Below are 17,957 nucleotides of genomic sequence, written 5' to 3'. Positions count from 1 at the left end.
CAACAACAGCTGGAGACACAGACTCCACACTGAGATTCAAATGTGATAGAACAGGCTTCCATAAAGTGACTTCCTTCTAGATTTCAGAAAGGTGGAAAAAAAGTACTTGACAGTAGAGAAGCCTACCAGACACTACCTCAGCCAGGTGCCCAAGGTCAACATCCACAGTGACAAGCCGTGTTGGCTGTATGTTTCCTTGATACAATGTGGTGGGAATGGCACTTCACCTCTGTAGTGTTCCACACAAAAACTGTAACTCCCATCTAATCATGAGAAAAACAGCAGACAAATCCCAATTGAGGGGCCGGGTGCGGTGGCTCACGCCTATAATCCCAGCACTGTGGGAGGCCGAGACGGGTGGATCACCTGAGATCAGGAGTTCAAGACCAGCCTGGCCAACGTAGTGAAACCCTGTCTCTACTAAAAATACAAAAATTAGCCAGGCGTGGTGGCCGGCGCCTGTAGTCCCAGGACTAGGGAGGCTGAGGCAGGAGGATCACCTGAACCCGGGAGGTGTAGGTTACAGCGAGCCAAGATCGCACCACTGCACTCTAGCCTAGGCAACCGAGAGAGACTCCATCTCAAAAAAAAAAAAAAAAAAAAAATCCCGATTGAGGGGACATTCTGCAAAATGCCCTGCCAGTACCCCTCAGGACTGTCAACGTCATAAAAAACAAGGACCATCTGAGAAACTGTCACAGCCAAGAGTTGCCTAAGGAGACATGATAAAAGGTAATGTGGTATCCCCGATGGGATTCTGGAACAGAAAAAGCACATTAGGTAAAAATGAGGAGAAGTGAGGATTTTAGTTAATCATAATGGATCCATTTGGTTCATTCATTGTAAAAAATGCACCACACTAATATAAGATGCTTAGTAATAAGAGGAAGCTGAATGTGGAATATACAGAAAGCCCACACTGCTTTGCACCTTTTCTGTAAACCTAAAACGATTCTAACATTTTAAAAGGTATTTTGGTTTGGGTTTTTTTTTTTTTTTCCTTTTTTTTTGAGACAGAGTCTCGCTCTGTTGCCCAGGCTGGAGTCCAATGGCGTGATCTCAGCTCACTGCAACCTCTGCCTCCTGGGTTCAAGCGATTCTCCTGCCTCAGCCTCCAGAGGAGTCGAGATTACAGTCATGCACCACCACACCCGGCTAATTTTTGTATTTTTAGTAGAGAAGGGGTATCACCATGTTGGCCAGGCTGGTCTTGAACCCCTGACCTAAGGTGATCTGCCTGCCTCAGCCTCCCAAAGTACTGGGATTACAGGCGTGAGCCACCGTGCCCGGCCTTGTTTTGTTTTTTCAACGTAATGAAACATGACAGAAGGGCAAAATGGCCTCAGATGAGGCCTCCTAGCAGGAGAGGAGAACAGAGTTCCCTAAGACTCACCAGAGAAGGTAGAGGCTGGTCTTGGGAGACAGAACAATTGTTGCAAACTCAGCCCATCCTAAGAGACGCCTGGTTTGGGCACAGCAGGGTAATGATTCCAGAACATCCCTGGCTCAGCCTTCTTGACACCATGAGCATGCTTTGTGGGAAGTGGCCATGTGTTTGTCACCAACAGCCATAGTCCTGGGAGCCTCAGGCCATTTTTCCCCAGGAGCTGCCTCTACCTGAAGCCGACCATGACAAGTGGTTCTTTCCTGGTGGTGCACACCTGTAATCCCAGCTACCCAAGAGGCTGAGGCATAAGAATTGCTTGAACCTGGGAGGTGGACTCCAGCCTGGGCAACAGAGTGAGACTCTGTCAAAAAGAAAGAAAGAAGGAAAGGAAAAGGGAAAGGGAAAGGGAAAGGAAAAGGAAAAGGAAAAGGTAAAGGAAAAGGAAAAGGTAAAGGAAAAGGAAAGAAAGAAAGAGAAATTACCACAAACTTAGTGGCTTAAAACAACACAAATGTCCCGTCTTATAGTTCTGGATATCAGAAGTCCAAAAATGGTCAGGTGCAGTGGCTCATACCTGTAGTGTCAACTACTTGGAGGCTGAGGTAGGAGGATCACTTGAGCCCAGAAGTTCAAGACCAGCCTGGACAACATAGTGAGAGCTCATCTCTTTTAAAAAGTGAAAAAAGTTAGCCAGCTATGGTGGCATGCACCTAAAGTCCAGCTCCTCAGGAGGTGGAGGCAGGAGGATGGCTTGAGCCCAAGAGATCAAGGATGCATTGAGCCATGTGCACACCATTGCACCCCAGCCTGGGCAACAGAGCAAGACTTTGCCTCTTGAAAAATATTAAAAATAATTTTTGTAACATCCAAAAGTGGATCTTACAAGGGTAAAATCAAGAAGTTGTCAGGGCTGTGCTCCTTCTGGAGGCCCTAGAGGATAACCATTCCTTACCTTTTCCAGATTCTAGAAACTGCCTGCATTCCTTGGTTTGTGGCCTTCCAGCAACCGCACCACTCCAACCTCCGCTTGCATCATCACATCTTCTCCTTTTGACTTTGACCCTCCTGCTTCCCTCTTAAACACTTGTGATTACATTTAGAACCCATCTGGAGAATAGAGGAGAATCTCCCCATCTCAAGAAGCTTAATGCAATCATATCAGCCAAGTCCCTTCGGCCATGTAAAGAAACATATTCACTAGTTTGAGATTAGAACATGAACCTCTTTGAGGAGGAGGCATTTTTCTGCCTAGCACAAAGCATAATTCACATACAGTAAAATGCCTGGATCTTGAAGATGCAATTCTACGAGTTTTGACAAATATGTATACTCATGTTACCCACACATGAATGAGATTATAGAAGATTTTCATCATCCAAAAATTCCCTCCTGCCCCTTTCCAGTCAATTATTCCCCTGCCCACACTTACCCCAAGCAACTGCTATTCTAATCTCTATTGCTGCAGATTAACTCACGTATTCTTTTTTTTTCTTTTTTTTGAGACAGAGTCTCGCTCTTGTCTCCCAGGCTGGAATGCAGTGGTGCGATCTCAGCTCACTGCAACCTCTGCCTCCCAGGTTCAAGCAATCCTCCTGCCTCAGCCTCCTGAATAGCTGGGATTACAGGCGCCCGCCAACACGCCCGGCTAATTTTGGTACTTTTAGTAAAGATGGAGTTTCACCATGTTGGCCAGGCTGGTCTTGAACTCCTGACCTCAGGTGATCCACCCGCCTCGGCCTCCCAAAGTGCTGGGATTACAGGTGTGAGCCACCACGCCCAGCCAGCTTCACCTATTCTTGAGCTCTGTATGAGTAGAATCATAAAGTATGTGCTCTTTTCTGTCTGGTTTCTTTCACTTGGCATAATGTTTCATGTTTCATTCAGCGTAAGATTCATCCATGATGTTGCACATATCATTAGTTCTTTCCTTTTTATTGCCAAGTAGTATTTCATTGTATGAATGTACCACAGTTTATCTCTTCACCAGAAGGTAGACATTGAGTTGTTCCAAGATCTTCACTATTATAAAATGATATTGCAAATATAGCTTCTGTCAACATTTTTGCATGAGATGTTTTGTGGATAAATGATTTCATCTCTCTTAAACAAATACTTAATAATAAAAAATGCTGGGCTATAGGATAGGAATACATTAAAATTTATAAGATATACTGCCAAACAATTTTTCACAGTTGTACTCTTTTACAGCTCTATCAGTTTTATCTAAGAGTTTCAATTGCTCCATATCCTCATCAACATTTCACATTGTGAATCTTTTAAATTTTAGCCATTCTAGCTGAAGTAAGTGATATTGCATTATGATCTTAACTGGCTTTTCCTTAATGACTAATGAAGTTGAAAACCTTTTCATGTTTCTACCTGCATATTTTCTTGGCGAGGTGCCGGTTCAAATCATTCCCGTTTTTTTCTGTGTGTTTTTATTATTGAGTTCTTATATTTATAATATGGGTTATATCATATTTATACTGCTTATATTATTTAATACATATTCAATTTGCATGTTTTATTCTACATAGTATTTATAATATATTCATTATAATTTATTGAGTTTTTCATATATCTAAGAAACATGTTCTCTTTAAAATACATGTACTACAAGTATTTTTTCCTATTTTCTCTGTGGCTCATTTATTCATTTATGCAGAGATTTGAATATAGAGAGATAGATATAGAAATGACTACAGATGTGTGTGACTGTGTATATGTGTGTGTATGTATGCATATGTACACACTCACACACATCTATACCCCTCACACACACACAAGAGGAGCGCATACATATATATTTCCCAGTTCTATCTGCTAAGAGATTTTAGAGGCAATAACACCTCAGTAGCAGTAAGCACTCCACGGAAATAGATACCATTTTCCACTGAAGGGAGAGCAGGGCTTCTTGGAGAACCGGTTGATGTCAGGGCTGGGTCAGAGAAAGTAGAAAAAACATAAATAGTACAAAAATGTAAGGATGTGCTCGAGGAATGATGGGAATATGTCACAAAGATATAGGTGTCCCTTTGAAGGGGTACCCACTGGTCAAATCTGAAATAATCTGATGATAGTAAAGAATTATAACCTATTGAATAAGAATCTAACAGTCCACACCAATGCAAATTAGTTAATTAAATGAAAAAATAAATAAGAAGAGAAAGCTCTGCCTACAGGAGAAAGCCAATGATAAACATAAGAGGAATAATAGAAAATCACCATTTGGCAGCCATCATAATAATTATTCATTCAGGCAAGAATCATAAATATATATGGTAAATTGGTGGGTAAATGTTTGAGAACTCATGAGATAGTTATATAGTCTTAAAGTATCCCCTACAAGATACCTATTAATTACAAAAGGTAAAATACAGTGAAAACACCTCTATACCTAATTGATCAAAATAATCATTGCCAGAATAAGGACTAACCAACAGCATTTGCCTCCTGATACGGTGCACTGAGAATCAGAATCGTTTTTGTGGTGTTCTTACCAAAAGTGCATAACCTGAATCTAATCATGACACAAACTGAAATTAGCACATTTTACAAAATTACTGGCTTATGCACTTTCAAAATGCCGTGTCATAAGACTCAGGAAAACATACACAGACACACACTCTCTTTCTCACACACATACTCCCCTCAAGAACTGCTCCAGGTGAAAGAAAACTAATGAGATATGACAAACTGGACACGCTTCATGATCTTGGATTTTCTTTTGTGAGGAAGGACATCATTATGGCAAGTTGGTGCAATCTGAATAAAGTCTGTAGATTAGACAATAGTATTGGATCACCATTAAGTGCCTGACTTTGACAACAGTACTGCAGTTGTGTATGAGAATTGCTTGTTTTCAGGAAATGTACACTAACATAATTGGGGAGAAAAGCATCATGTCTGCAACCTACTCTCAACTCTTATGCTGTTTATTTTAATCACATATGTGTTTGCCCGTGAAAATATTTTTCATGTATTTACATAAAATATATCTTTATATATCACATATATTTTGCCAACTGCAGCCCTTTGGTTTCCATTGATGTTATGTCAACATGGCATAGCTGGGAGAGTAGGAAATGGTCCAAAAGCCTTGTTTTGCATCATGAATGTTTTCTAAACTTACTCTCAAGTAATTTGCATTTACAGTAATATTATTTCCCTTGTTTGAAGATCTTTTTCTTAACAGCTATTTTGCATTTATCTATCTCCATTTCTTTTTTTTTTTTAAGAAACTCCACTACATATATATATATAATTATACTTCAAGTTCTGGGATACATGTGCAGAACGTGCAGGTTTGTTACATAGGTATACACACGCCACGGTGGTTTGCTGCGCCCATCAACCTGTCATCTACATTAGATATTTCTCCCAATGCTATCCCTCCCCTGGCCCCGCACCCCATAACAGACCCCAGTGTGTGATGTTCCCCTCCTTGTGTCCATGTGTTCTCATTGTTCAACTCCCACTTATGAGTGACAACATGCAGTGTTTGGTTTTCTGTTCCTGTGTTAGTTTGCTGAGAATGATGGTTTCCAGCTTCATCCACGTCCCTGCAAAGGACATGAACTCATCCTTTTTTATAGCTGCATAGTATTCCATGATGTATATATGCCACATTTTCTTTATCCAGTCTATCATTGATGGGCATTTGGGTTGGTTCCAAGTCTTTGCTATTGTGAATGGTGCTACAGTAAACACACGTGTGCATGTGTGTTTATAGTAGAATGATTTATAATCCTTTGGGTATATACCCAGTAATGGGATGGCTGGGTCAAATGGTATTTCCGGTTCTAGATCCTTGAGGAATTGCCACACTGTCTTCCACAATGGTTGAACTGATTTACACTCCCATCAACAGTGTAAAAGCATTCCTAATTCTCCACATCCTCTCCAGCATCTGTTGTTTCCTGACTTTTTAATGATCGCCATGCTAACTGGTGTGAGATGGTATCTCATTGTGGTTTTGATTTGCATTTCTCTGATGGCCAGTGATGATGAGCATTTTATCATGTGTCTGTTGGCTGCATAAATGCCTTCTTTTAAGACGTGTCTGTTCATATCCTTCGCCCACTTTTTGATGGGGTTGTTTTTTTCTTGTAAATTTGTTTAAGTTCCTTGTAGATTCTGGATATTAGCCCTTTGTCAGATGGATAGATTGTAAAAATTTTCTCCCATTCTGTAGGTTGCCTGTTCACTCTGATGGTAGTTTCTTTTGCTGTGCAGAAGCTCTTTAGTTTAATTAGATCACATTTGTCAATTTTGGCTTTTGTTGCCATTGCTTTTGGTGTTTTAGTCAGGAAGTCTTTGCCCATGCCTATGTCCTGAATGGTATTGCCTGGGTTTTCTTCTAGGGTTTTTATGGTTTTAGGTCTAACATTTAAGTCTTTAATCCATCTTGAATTAATTTTTGTATAAGGTGTAAGGAAGGGGTCCAGTTTCAGTTTTCTGCATATGGCTAGCCAGTTTTCCCAACACCATTTATTAAATAGGGAATCCTTTCCCCATTTCTTGTTTTTGTCAGGTTTGTCAAAGATCAGGTGGTTGTAGATGTGTGGCATTATTTCTGAGGCCTCTGTTCTGTTCCGTTGGTCTATATATCTATTTTGGTACCAGCACCATGCTTTTTGGTTACTGCAGCCCTGTAGTATAGTTTGAAGTCAGGTAGTGTGATGCCTCCAGCTTTGTTCTTTTTGCTTAGGATTGTCTTGCCCATTCAGGCTCTTTTTTGATTCCATATGAAATTTAAAGTAGTTTTTTCTAATTCTGTGAAGAAAGACAATGGTAGGTATAAGCTATAAATTATTTTGGGTAGTATGGCCATTTTCACAATATTGATACTTCCTATCCATGAGCATGTAATGTTTTTCCATTTGTTGTGTCCTCTCTTATTTCCTTGAGCAATGGTTTATAGTTCTCCTTGAAGAGGTCCTTTACATCCCTTGTAAGTTGTATTCCTGGGTATCTTATTCTCTTTATAGCAATTGTGATTGCTCTCTGTTTGTCTATTATTTGTGTATAGGAATGCTTGTGATTTTTGAACATTGATTTTTTTTTTTTTAAGACAGAGTCTCGCTCTGTCGCCCCGGTTGGAGTGCAGTGGCGTGATCTCAGCTCAGTGCAAGCTCCGCCTCCTGGGTTCACGCCATTCTCCTGCCTCAGCCTCCTGAGTAGCTGGGACTACAGGTGCCCACCACCACGCCAGGCTAATTTTTTGTATTTTTAGTAGAGATGGGGTTTCACCATGTTAGCCAGGGTGGTCTTGATCTCCTGACCTCGTGATCCACCCACCTTGGCCTCCCAAAGTGCTGGGATTACAGGTGTAAGCCACCGCACCCGGCTGATTTTTGCACATTGCTTTTGTATCCTGAGACTCTATTGAAGTTGCTTATCAGCTTAAGGATCTTTGGGGCTGAGACGGTGGAGTTTTCTAAATATACAATCACGTCATCTGTAAACAGAGACAATTTGACTTCCTCTCTTCCTATTTAAATACTCTTTATATCTTTCTCTTGCCTGATTGCCCTGGCCAGAACTTTAAATACTGTGTTGAATAGGAGTGGTAAGAGAGGGCATTCTTGTCTTGTGCCAGTTTCAAAGTGAATGCTTCCAGCTTTTGCCCATTCAGTATGATATTGGCTGTGGTTTTGTCATAAATACCTCTTATTATATTCCATCAATACCTAGTTTATTTAGAGTTTTTAGCATGAAGAAGTGTTGAATTTTATCAAAGGCCTTTTCTGCATCTATTGAGATAATCATGTGGATTTTGTTATTGGTTCTGTTTATGTGATGGATTATGTTTATTGATTTGCATATGTTGAACCAGCCTTGTATCTCAGGGATGAAGCCAACTTGATCGTGGTGGATAAGCTTTTTGATGTGCTGCTGGATTTGGTTTACCAGTATTTTATTGAGGATTTTTGCATGGATGTTCATCAGGGATATTGGACTGAAATTTTCTTTTGTTGTTGTTGTGTCTTTGCCAGGTTTTGGTGTCAGGATGACACTGACCTCATGAAATGAGTTAGGGAGGAGTCCCTCTTTTTCTGTTGTTTGGAATAGTTTCAGAAGGAATGGTGCCAGCTCCTCTTTGTATCTCTGGTAGAATTCGGCTGTGAATCCGTCTGGTCCTGGGCTTTTTTTGTTGGTAGGCTATAAATTATTGCCTCAATTTCTTTTTTTTTTAATTATACTTTAAGTTCTAGGGTGCATGTGCACAACGTGCAGGTTTGTTACACATGTACACATGTGCCATGTTGGTGTGCTGCACTCTTTAACTCGTCATTTACATTAAGTATATCTCCTAATGCTATCCCTCCCCCTCCCCCTACCCCATGATAGGCCCCGGTGTGTGATGTTCCCCACCCTGTGTCCAAGTGTTCTCATTGTTCAATTCCCACCTATGAGTGAGAACATGCGGTGTTTGGTTTTCTGTCCCTGCGATAGTTTGCTCAGAATGATGGTTTCCAGCTTCATTCATGTCCCTACAAAGGACATGAACTCATCCTTTTTTCTGACTGCATTGTATTCTATGGTGTATATGTGCCACATTTTCTTAATCTGGTCTCTCATTGATGAACATTTGGGTTGGTTCCAAGTCTTTGCTATTGTGAATAGTGCTGCAATAAACATATGTGTGCATGTGTCTTTATAGCAGCATGATTTATAATCCTTTGGGTATATACCCAGTAATGGGATGGCTGGGTCAAATGGCATTTCTAGTTCTAGATCCCTGAGGAATCACCACACTGTCTTCCACAATGGTTGAACTAGTTTACAGTCCCACCAACAGTGTAAAAGCCTTCCTATTTCTCCACATCCTCTCCAGCACCTGTTGTTTCCTGACTTTTTAATGATCACCATTCTAACTGGTGTGAGATGGTATCTCATTGTGGTTTTGATTTGCATTTCTCTGATGGCCAGTGATGATGAGCATTTTATCATGTGTCTGTTGGCTGCATAAATGTCTTCTTTTGAGAAGTGTCTGTTCATATCCTTTGCCCACTTTTTGATGGGGTTGTTTGATTTTTTCTTGTAAATTTGTTTGAGTTCTTTGTAGATCCTGGATATTAGCCCTTGTCAGATGGATAGATTGTAAAAATTTTCTCCCATTCTGTAGGTTGCCTGTTCACTCTGATGGTAGTTTCTTTTGCTGTGCAGAAGCTCTTTAGTTTAATTAGATCCCATTTGTCAATTTTGGCTTTTGTTGCCATTGCTTTTGGTGTTTTAGTCATGAAATCCTTGCCCATGCCTATGTCCTGTATGGTATTGCCTAGGTTTTCTTCTAGGGTTTTAATGGTTTTAGGTCTACCATTTAAGTCTTTAATCCATCTTGAATTAATTTTTGTATAAGGTGTAAGGAAGGGATCCAGTTTCAGCTTTCTACACATGGCTAGCCAGTTTTCCCAGCACCATCTATTAAATAGGGAATCCTTTCCCCATTTCTTGTTTTTGTCAGGTTCTTTTTGTTTTGTCAAAGATCAGATGGTTGTAGATGTGTGGTATTATATCTGAGGGCTCTATTCTGTTCCATTGGTTTGTGTCTCTGTTTTGGTACCAGTACCATGCTGTTTTGGTTATTGTAGGCTTGTAGTATAGTTCGAAGTCAGGTAGCGTGATGCCTCCAGCTTTGTTCTTTTGGCTTAGGATTGTCTTGTGGGCTCTTTTTTGGTTCCATATGAACTTTAAAGTAGGTTTTCCAATTCTGTGAAGAAAGTCATTGGTAGCTTGATGGGGATGGCATTGAATCTATAAATTACCTTGGGCAGTATGGCCATTTTCACCATATTGATTCTTCCTATCCATGAGCATGGAATGTTCTTCCATTTGTTTGTGTCCTCTTTTATTTCATTGAGCAGTGGTTTGTAGTTCTCCTTGAAGAGGTCCTTCACATCCCTTGTAAGTTGGATTCCTAGGTATTTTTATTCTCTTTGAAGCAATTGTGAATGGGCGTTCACTCATGATTTGGCTCTCTGTTTGTCTGTTATCAGTGTATAGGAATGCTTGTGATTTCTGCACATTGATTTTGTATGCTGAGACTTTGCTGAAGTTGCTTACCAGCTTAAGGAGATTTTGGGCTGAGGCAATGGGGTTTTCTAAATATACAATCATGTCATCTGCAAACAGGGACAATTTGACTTCCTCTTTTCCTAATTGAATACACTTTATTTCTTTCTCCTGCCTGATTGCCCTGGACAGAACTTCCAACACTATGCTGAATAGGAGTGGTGAGAGAGGGCATCCCTGTCTTGTGCCAGTTTTCAAAAGGAATGCTTCCAGCTTTTGCCCATTCAGTATGATATTGTCTGTGGGTTTGTCATAAATAGCTCTTATTATTTTGAGATACGTCCCATCAATACCTGCTTTATTGAGAGTTTTTAGCATGAAGGGCTGTTGAATTTTGTCAAAGGTCTTTTCTGCATCTATTGAGATAATTGTGTGGTTTTTGTCTTTGGTTCTGTTTGTAAGATGGATTACGTTTATTGATTTGCATATGTTGAACCAGCCTTGCATCCCAGGGATGAAGCCAACTTGATCGTGGTGGATAAGCTTTTTGATGTGCTGCTGGATTCAGTTTGCCAGTATTTTATTGAGGATTTTTGCATCGATGTTCATCAGGGATATTGGCCTAAAATTCTCTTTTTTTGTTGTGTCTCTGCCAGGCTTTGGTATCAGGATGTGTTGGCCTCATAAAATGAATTAGGGAGGATTCCCTGTTTTTCTATTGATTGGAATAGTTTCAGAAGGAATGGTACCAGCTCCTCTTTGTACCTCTGATAGAATTCGGTTATGAATCTGTCTGGTCCTGGACTTTTTTTGGTTGGTAAGCTATTAATTATTGCCTCAATTTCAGAACCTGTTATTGGTCTATTCAGGGATTCAACTTCTTCCTGTTTTAGTCTTGGGAGGGTGTATGTGTCCAGGAATTTATCCATTTCTTCTAGATTTTCTAGTTTATTTGCATAGAGGTGTTTATAGTATTCTCTGATGGTAGTTTGTATTTCTGTGAGATTGGCGGTGACATACCTTTATCATTTTTTATTGCGTCTATTTGATTCTTCTCTCTTTTCTTCTTTATTAGTCTTGCTAGCGGTCTATCAATTTTGTTGATCTTTTCAAAAAACCAGCTCCTGGATTCATTGATTTTTTGAAGGCTTTTTTTGTGTCTCTATCACCTTCAGTTCTGCTCTGATCTTAGTTATTTCTTGCCTTCTACTAGCTTTTAAATGTGTTTGCTCTTGCTTTTCTAGTTCTTTTAATTGTGATGTTAGGGTGTCAATTTTAGATTTTTCATGCTTTCTCTTGTGGGCATTTAGTGCTATAAATTTCCTTCTACACACAGCTTTAAATGTGTCCCAGAGATTCTGGTATGTTGTGTCCTTGTTCTCATTGGTTTCAACGAACATCTTTATTTCTGCCTTCATTTCGTTACATACCCAGTATTCACTTCAGGAACAGATTGTTCAGTTTCCATGCAGTTGAGTGGTTTTGAGTGAGTTTCTTAATCCTGAGTTCTAGTTTGATTGCACTGTGGTCTGAGAGACTGTTTGTTATAATTTCTATTCTTTTACATTTACTGAGGAGTGCTTTACTTCCAACTATGTGGTTAATTTTGGAATAAGTGTGATGTGGTGTTGAGAAGAATGTATATTCTGTTGATCTGGGTTGGAGAGTTCTGTAGATGTCTATTAGGTCTGCTTGGTGCAGAGCTGAGTTCAATTCCTGGATATCCTTGTTAACTTTCTGTCTCGTTGATCTGTCTAATATTGACAGTGGGGTGTTAAAGTCTCCCATTATTATTGTGTGGGAGTCTAAGTCTCTTTGTAGGTCTCTAAGGGCTTGCTTTATGAATCTGGGTGCTCCTGCATTGGGTGCATATATATTTAGGATAGTTAGCTCTTCTTGCTGAATTCATCTGTTTACCACTATGTAATGGCCTTCTTTGTCTGTTTTGATCTTTGTTGGTTTAAAGTCTGTTTTATCAGAGACTAGGATTGCACCCATTTGTTTTTTTTTTTTCCATTTGCTTAGTAGATCTTCCTCCATCCCTTTATTTTGAGCCTATGTGTGTCTTTAAATGTGAGATGGGTCTCCTGAAAACAGCACACGGACGGTTCTTGACCCTTTATCCAGTTTGCCAATCTGTGTCTTTTAATTGAGGCATTTAGCCCATTTACATTTAATGCTAATATTGTTATGTTTGAATTTGATCCTGTCATTATGAGGCTAGCTGGTTATTTTGCCTGTTAGTTGATGCAGTTTCTTCATAGTGTCAACAGCCTTTACAATTTGCTATGCTATCGCAGTGGCTAGCACTGGTTTTTCCTTTCCACATTTAGGCTTCCTTCAGGAACTCTTGTAAGGCAGGCCTGGTGGTGACAAAATCTCTCAGCATTTGCTTGTCTGTAAAGGATTTTATTTCTCCTTCACTTATGAAACTCAATTTGGCTGGATATGAAATTCTGGGTTGAAAATTTTTTTCATTAAAAATGTTGAATATTGGCCCCTGCTCTCTTACAGCTTGCAGGGTTTCTGCAGAGAGATCCACTGTTAGTCTGATGGGCTTCCCTATGTGGGTAACCCGACCTTTTTCTCTGGCTGCCCTTAACATTTTTTTCCTTCATTTCAACCTTGGTGAAACTGAAAATTATATGTCTTGGGGTTGCTCTTCTGAAGGAGTACTTTGTAGTCTTTTCTGTATTTCCTGAATTTGAATGTTGGCCTTTCTTGCTAGGTTGGGGAAGTTCTCCTGGATAATATCATGAAGAGTGTTTTCCAACTTGGTTCCATTCTTCCCATCACATAGTCCCATATTTCTTGGTGGTTTCATTCATTCCTTTTCATTCTTTTTTCTCTAATCTTGTCTTCACACTTTATTTCATTAAGTTGATCTTCAATCTCTGATATCCTTTCTTCCACTTGATCGATTTGACTATTGATACTTGTGCATGCTTCACGAAATTCTCATGCTGTGTTTTTCAGTTCCATCAGGTCATTTATGTTTTTCTCTAAACTGGTCATTCTAGTTAGCAATTCCTCTAACCTTTTTTCAAGGTTCTTAGCTTCCTTGCATTGGGTTAGAACATGCTCCTTTAGCTCAGAGGAGTTTGTTATTACCCACCTTCTGAAGCCTACCTGTCAATTCGTCAAACTCATTCTCCATCCAGTTTTGTTCCCTTGCTGGTGAGGAGTTGTGATCCTTTGGGGGAGAAGAGGCATTCTGGTTTTTGGAATTTTCAGCCTTTTTGTGCTGGTTTTTCTTCATCTTCATGGATTTATCTACCTTTGGTCTTTGATGTTGGTGACCTTCAGATGGGGTCTCTGAGTGGACGTCCTTTTTGTTGATGTTGATGCTATTCCTTTCTGTTTGTTAGTTTTCCTTCTAACAGTCAGACCCCTCTACTGCAGTTCTGCTGGAGTTTGCTGGAGGTCCACTCCGGACCCTGTTTTCCTGGGTATCACCAGTGGAGGCTGCAGAACAGCAAAGATTGCTGCCTGTTCCTTCCTCTGGAAGCTTTGTCCCAGAGGAGCACTGGCCAGATGCCAGCAGGAGCTCTCCTGTATGAGGTGTCTCCTAGTCAGGAGGCAAGGGAGTCAGGGACCCACTTGAGGAGGCAGTCTGTCCCTTAGCAGAGCTCGACCACTGTGCTGGGAGATCCGCTGTTCTCTTCAGAGCCAGCAGGCAGGAACACTTAAGTCTGCTGAAGCTGTGCCCACAGCAGCCCCTTCCCCCAGGTGCTCTGTCCCAGGGAGATGAGAGTTTTATCTATAAGCCACTGACTGGGGCTGCTGCCTTCCCTTCAGAGATGCCCTGCCTGGAGAGTAGGAATCTAGAGAGGCAGTTTGGCCACAGCAGCTTTGCTGAGTTGCAGTGGGCTCCATCCAGTTCAAACTTCCCTGTGGCTTTGTTTACACTGTGAAGGGAAAACTGCCTACTCAAGTGTCAGTAATGGCAGATGCCCCTCCCCCTACCAAGCTCAAGCATCCCAGGTCAACTTCAGACTGCTGTGCTGGCAGCAAGAATTTAAAGCCAGTGGATCTTAGCTTGCTGGGTGCCATGGGGGTGGGATCCACTGAGCTAGACCACTTGGTTCCCTGGATTCAGCCCCCTCTCCAGGGATGTGAACGGTTCTGTCTCTTTGGTGTTCCAGGAGCCACTGGGGTATGAAAAAAACTCCTGCAGGCTGAGGCATGAGAATTGCTTAAATCTGGGAAGCAGAGGTTTCCGTGAGCTGAGATGGCACCACTGCACTCCAGCCTGGGTGACAGAGTGACTCTGTCATGAAACAACAACAACAACAAAACAGAAAAACAGAAATAAATCTTAAGGAGAGTAAGCAGCTAGTTCGGTGTCTGCCCAAACGGCCACCCAGTTTTGTGCTTGAACTCCAGGGCCCTGGTGGTGTAGGCACCCGAAGGAATCTCCTGTTCTGCAGGTTGCAAAGACTGTGGGAAAAGCATAGTATCTGGGCCAGAGTGCACTGTTCCTCACAGCACAGTCCCTAGTGGCTTCCCTTGGTTAGGGGAGGGAGTTCCCCAACCCCTTGTGCTTCCCAGGTGAGGCGACACCCCAGTCTGCTTTGGCTCACCCTCCCTAGGCTGCATCCACTCTCTAACCAGTCCCAGTGAGATGAGCCAGGTACCTCAGTTGGAAATGCAGAAATCACCCATCTTCTGCGTTGATCTCGCTGGGAGCTACAGACCAGAGCTGTTCCTATTCAGCCATCTTGCCAGCCACACCCATCTCTCTCCATTTCTAACCGGCATATGAACTTCCTCTGAATAAACCTTCGAGTACAATGGTTTTAATTGGTTATTTCAGCATTATATTCAAACAATGAATTTAAAAGTTTGTGTAATTAATTTGGTCATTCCCATGCAGGAGAGGATCTCCAGGCCATTACACAGGTCACACCTGGAGATAGCCTGTTTCAAAGTCATCAAAAGTAGCATTTCACCTGCCCCTTTATATCAGCCTAAAATCCTCAGACCATCTGGCTTCAATCACTGCTCAGACCTCACAGCCTCCTACCTCCTCCACCCCTCCCACCTTCTTCTGCAACCATAGAACCCCTTGGTGTTTTTAGAAAACAACAGACATGCTCTTGCCTTGGAAACTTTACACAGCGTGCTCCCTATTCCTGGACAGCTCTTCTCTCCCATATCTTCATGGCTGGTTCTGTCATCTTCTTAAGTCTTTGCTCAAATGTAAACTTTACAGGGAAGCCTACCCCGACCTCCTCATTTTAAATTTTAATGCCCCTGCTCCAAGATTCTTATTCTTCTTCCCTGCTTTATCTTTTTCTCCATAGCATTTATCACCTCCTAATTTTATAATTTACTTATTTATTTTTGTCTGTTTTTCTCTCTATTTAGAAGGTAAACTCCATGGTTTTTTGTTTTTTATTCATTGCTCGAGCCCTCATCAAGAACCAGGTGTGTCACACAGCACGTGCTGAGAAAGAAGATAAAGGGCAGTCTCTGACAAGCAGAGTTGACCTGGCACTCAGAACTAGGGCATATTATTTTCCGATTAGACATAAGCAATCCCACAGAAAACTAACCCTAGACAGGTTACTTGAGACAAGGATACAATGAGACAAGGCAAAGTCATTTTATAACTTTAAGCACAGACCCAAACAAGGTCCCTGTGCCACCCACAAAACACCAAACACCTCCTGTCTTGGCCAAAACGAGTGACTGCTACTTCTTGTCTACTTACAGCTTTATCCTTATTCTTGTCTACTCTCCTTAAGATTTATTTCTGTTTTTCTGTTTTGTTGTTGTTGTTGTTTTGTGACAGAGTCTCACTCTGTCACCCAGCCTGGACTGTAGTGGTGCCATCTTGCAACCTCTGCTTCCCAGGTTCAAGTGATTCTCATGCCTCAGCCTCCTGAGTAGGTGGGACTACAGGCGTGCACCACCATGCCTTGCTAATTATTGATTTATTTCTATCAAATCATGGTGTTGCGGGAAGTCAGGGACCCTGAACAGAGGGACCAGCTGGAGCTGAGGCAGAAGAACATACATTGTGAAAATTTCATCGACATTTATCAGTTCCCAAAATTAATACTTTTATAATTTCTTATGCCTGTCTTTACTGCAATCTCTGAATATAAATTGTGAAGATTTCATGGACATTTATCACTTCCCTAACAATACTCTTAAAATTTCTTATGTCTGTCTTTACTTTAATCTCTTAATCACGTTATCTTCGTAAGCTGAGAATGTACGTCACCTCAGGACCATTATTGCACAAATTGATTGTAAAACATGTGTGTTTGAACAATATGAAATCAGTGCACCCTGAAAAAGAACAGAATAACAGTGATTTTCAGGGAACAAGGGAAGATAACCATAAGGTCTGACTGCCTGCGGGGTGGGGCAGAATAGAGAATATTTTTCTTCTTGCAGAGAGCCTATAAACGGACATGTGAGTAGGAGAGATATTGCTGAATTCTTTTCCCAGCAAGGAATATTAATAATTGATACCCTGGGGAAAGAATGCATTCCTGGGAGGAGGTCTATAAACGGCCGCTCTGGGAGTGTCTGTCTTATGTGGTTGAGATAAGGACTGAAATACACCCTGGTCTCCTGCAGTACCCTCAGGCTTACTAGGATTGGGAAATTCCAGCCTGGTAAATTCTAGTCAGACCGGTTCTCTGCTCTGGAACCCTGTTTCATCTCAAGATGTTTATCAAGACAATACATGCACAGTGGGACATAGACCCTCATCAGTAATTCTAATTTTGCCTTCGCCTTGTGATCTTTATTGCCCTTTGAAGCATGTGATCCTTGTGACTTACTCCCTGTTCGTACACCCCTACCCTTTTAAAATCCCTAATAAAAACTTGCTGGTTTTGCAGCTCAGGGTCATCATCATGGTCCTACCAATATGTGATGTCACCCCCCAGAGGCCCAGCTGTAAAAGTCCTCTCTTTGTACTCTTTCTCTTTCTCAGACCAGCTGACACTTAGGGAAAATAAAAAAGAGCCTACATTGAAATACTGGGGGCTGGTTCCCCTGATAGAAGGCAGGGGCACTTCTAACAGCATCCAATCTAGAGCAAACCCAACTTCCTTAGTCTCTAACAAATCACCCAATCAAAGCCCAAATTCTATAATAGGTTCTTTCTAATACCCTCCTACAGAGATACCTTATGGTGTGTTTTTTTTCCACACTGCAATGAGTAATAAAGCCAATGTGCTCAACTACAGGAATGTTCCTGTATATTTGTGGAAGGAAGGAAGGTCCTGTGAAAATAATGTTCCTAATGCAACATTCACTAATTAAATACATTGCTATCTACTCAAGGGTTAACTGAATTTAATGGGAGCTCTAAGCTGTTTATCTCTACCTTATAAAGTTCACTTCATCGAGTTTTTATTTAAATTTAGTTATAATCCAGTCTCTCCCTGGAACTAGCAGTTAACAAATTTATGAAAATATTGGACCCAAAGATGCCTGTCCAGTAGGGTAAAAACATATCCTGGCCTTTCCTTTATCTGGTATGAGTCAACACTGCTCAGAGAACACACATGTCCAAAGCAAATGTCAC

Source organism: Pongo abelii, chromosome 15 (assembly GCF_028885655.2).
Source record: "Pongo abelii isolate AG06213 chromosome 15, NHGRI_mPonAbe1-v2.0_pri, whole genome shotgun sequence".
Taxonomy (NCBI): Eukaryota; Metazoa; Chordata; class Mammalia; order Primates; family Hominidae; genus Pongo; species Pongo abelii.
The sequence above is the reverse complement of the archived record's forward strand: the minus strand, read 5'-3'. Positions refer to the sequence as shown.